Here is a 3461-nt window from a genome sequence, read left to right on the forward strand (position 1 = left end):
CCTGAGAACTGGATATAGGTGGGGGCGGGGTTTGTGAACTACCTGAGAGCAGGATATAGGTGGGGGCGGGGCTTGTTAACTATCTGAGAGCAGGATATAGGTGGGGGCGTGGCTTGTCAACTACCTGAGAGCAGGATATAGGTGGGGGCGGGGCTTGTGAACTACCTGAGAGCGGGATATAGGTGGGGGCGTGGCTTGTGAACTACCCGACAGCAGGATATAGGTGGGGGTGGGCCTTGTGAACAACCTGACAGTAGGATATAGGTGGGGGTGGGGCTTGTGAACTACCTGAGAGCAGGATATAGGTGGGGGCGGGGCTTCTTAACTACTTGACAGCTGGGTGAATGTCAAATATTTAGATGCTAATGCTACTGAGGATTAAGATGATTCAGAAATAGGTGTTTTTATTTACACGTTTGTATAAAAAGATATTTAGTTTTGTACAACAGTGACAACATTATGGACTCATTTGCAGTATTTTCTTGTGATATTTGGACACTACCATAAAATCAGCTGCTCTGCTGCCTGCAAGTCTGTTTGAACTACACAACATCCACGTCATCCAAAAGTATGTGGAGAGCTGAACATTCCTGTTTTTTTGTTTAACTTTAGCAAACTTTAGCAAACATTAGCAAACAATAGCTAACATGAGCTAACATTAGCAAACTTTAGCAAACATTAGCAAACATTAGCTTACATTAGCAAACTTTAGCAAACATTAGCAATGTTTGCTAAAGTTTGCTAATGTAAGCTAATGTTTGCTAAAGTTTGCTGATGTACATGGTGTATTTGGCTTCTGGAGGGATACTGAACTACTTGACTCAGCTAGAATAGAGTAAGTATATTGTTCTTGCTTTTACAAGTTGCTATTAGCTGTACCTAGGCTGCTTCAGTGTTAATGCTTTTGCAGTCTCTGTTTGTGTGATTGTGTTTCAGTAGGCCAATTGCCCTGTTAAGTGCCAGGGGAGTGGCTTGCAGACAATGAGCGATCAGTAGGTAGCTGTCCTTAACCACTCCAAGCGTCGGGCAAACGAAGGCAACAGGGCGACTTTTTCAAGCCAGACTTCATCAAGCAAAGACTTCTGGAGCGCGTACTTGCGGTTCTCTTGAATACCTATGTTGAATACACTTATTATAAGTCACTTTGGATAAAAGCGTCTGCTAAATGACTGTAATGTAATGGCCATTGGGAACTTGTCTCAGTGATTTTTTGAGTAGTAGTGAGACTTGTGTTTTGGACGTTTGACTTGATCGTCCTTCCTGTTGATTGTTTTTGTTTGATTTAACGTTCAAGAATTGATTCAAGTCCAAAAATGAATCGAGAATAATTCTGTAGCTGAATTAGATTTTGTATTTGAAGTTAAGAAAAGAACAATGACTTGTTTTCTGTTTTTAATTTGACCTGCTGATGAAACAAACTCACTATTTAATCTTATATAAGTTCACTGAAATAAGATGTGAACATAAAACAAATAAAAATGACTTTGTTCTTTTATTGATTGTGAAGTTTTTAACAATAAGATGTTTTGATTCAAAAGGGTGACAGGATTATTATTTGTATTATTATTATTATTGTTGCTATTAAATATTATTTTTGGTTTGATTATTATTATCATTATTATTAGAATAATAATCTTCTTCAGTAGTAGATTCTCTCCTGCTGTCGTGTCTCAGCCAGTCCAGCAGGTGGCAGCTCAGAGTAACAGATGAAAGAAGCACTGGAAGCCGTTTAAAGACACCATGGGTACATCCCAAGTCTCTTAATTCTCATTTCCTCGCTCCTCGATCCTCGCTTGAACCGGAAGTTGTTCTGCGCCGCCATATTGACGGCCGTCCCAAAGCTCTTATTTAGCTCTGAGGATCGAGGATGGAGGAGAGAGGAGGGATCTCTGAGGAGCCATCAGCGAGGACCCACGAGAACAGACTTACAGGAAGTGTTTTAACGGCTGACACGCCCCCTCATTGTTCATCTGTCATGTGATTGGACGCTGCCGCCGATCGGACTGATGAGATTTTTTTCAACATGTAAACAGTGAAGACGGATCACAGATTAAACTCTAGTTTATATTTGATTAGTTTATGATTCAACATCTGGTTTAAATGTTCATTGTAGACTGAACAACAAAAGGACCACAAACATTTATTAGAAAGATTTGTGTTTTCATGATCTGAACTTTTATTATGGAAACAATTAAAGTCAGAGGGAACTGGAGAGACGAAACACATTTTACATCATTCATCATCATTTCATTCAGTCAGGTGAGGCTGTTCATTCCTGATTGTCGGGTTTGATGAGTTTTATCATTTAAGAGAAACAATAATCATATTCTGGGTTATTTAATATCGACGTCACAATCTGAATTTCAAAACGTACAGACGCAAATAATTCATAAATAAGACGATCGCATTCTGCCGGTAGAAATGGATCCTGTGCTTATAAACAGAACACAGGACACAGCTTGTTAACAGACTACAGAGAGAAACACCTCTACAGTGGTGATTACTGTGTGTCTTTATTAGTTATTAGTATTATTAGTTAGTTATTAAGTACAGTGATCATGTAAACAGACACAAACTTATCTAAAGTCTCTCCAGCTGTTAAAGCCGACTGACAGCTGATCAGCTGTGATCAGCTGATCCTCCGTCATCAGAAACAGACGTGGCTTCACGTGACTCAGCTGAGGAAAGGACGTCTCATGTCTCTTAAAACATATTTCCTCGTTCCTCTCTCCTCGCATGGTTTCCTCCATGCATCCCTGGTGGGAGGGACTAAGACGCAAGGAAAGGACGCAAGTGAGGGAAACGGGGATGACATTAAGAGACTTGGGATGTACCCAAAGTCTCATTAAACGTGTGGAGTTTAGTACGAAGAGAAGAACATCACTCATTCGTGCATTTAATCATTTATTCACTCATAATTAATTTCAGCTTTATTTACACTGACGATGCATCTTTTCTTTTTCATTCATTAACACGCAACACAAGACATCAACAAACAGAATTCACACCTATATAAATACATAAACAAACATAAACATAAAAACATACACATATGTTCTTTTCATAGATGTGAATTGAAATGGTTCAGAGGTCTTTGGGGTCTCTGAATGTTTGACATGTCTTGTTTCTCAACAGGACTTGAGAATGTAAAACATGTCGTCAGTGTGAAGAGAAACAGGATCTGAACCAGCAGAGGGCAGCATCGTGACTCTGAACCGCGTCTCTCTCTAAAACTGAGATTTTGTGGAAAAGAACATTTTAATGTGACGACCAGCAGACACTTCAATAACATGTTTATGGCGTCAAGTCAAAATAATGTCAAATAAAGGAAAATAAATACAATTTAAAATAAAAAATATAAAAGTTGAATATCAAAATAGTAAAAGTCTCTCTCTGTCTCTCTCTGTCTCTCTCTCTCTATATGTCTCTCTATATATATATATATATATATATATATATAT

The sequence above is a fragment of the Anarrhichthys ocellatus genome, unplaced genomic scaffold, assembly GCF_004355925.1.
Source record: "Anarrhichthys ocellatus isolate YVR2014 unplaced genomic scaffold, GSC_Weel_1.0 scaffold155, whole genome shotgun sequence".
Classification (NCBI taxonomy): Eukaryota; Metazoa; Chordata; class Actinopteri; order Perciformes; family Anarhichadidae; genus Anarrhichthys; species Anarrhichthys ocellatus.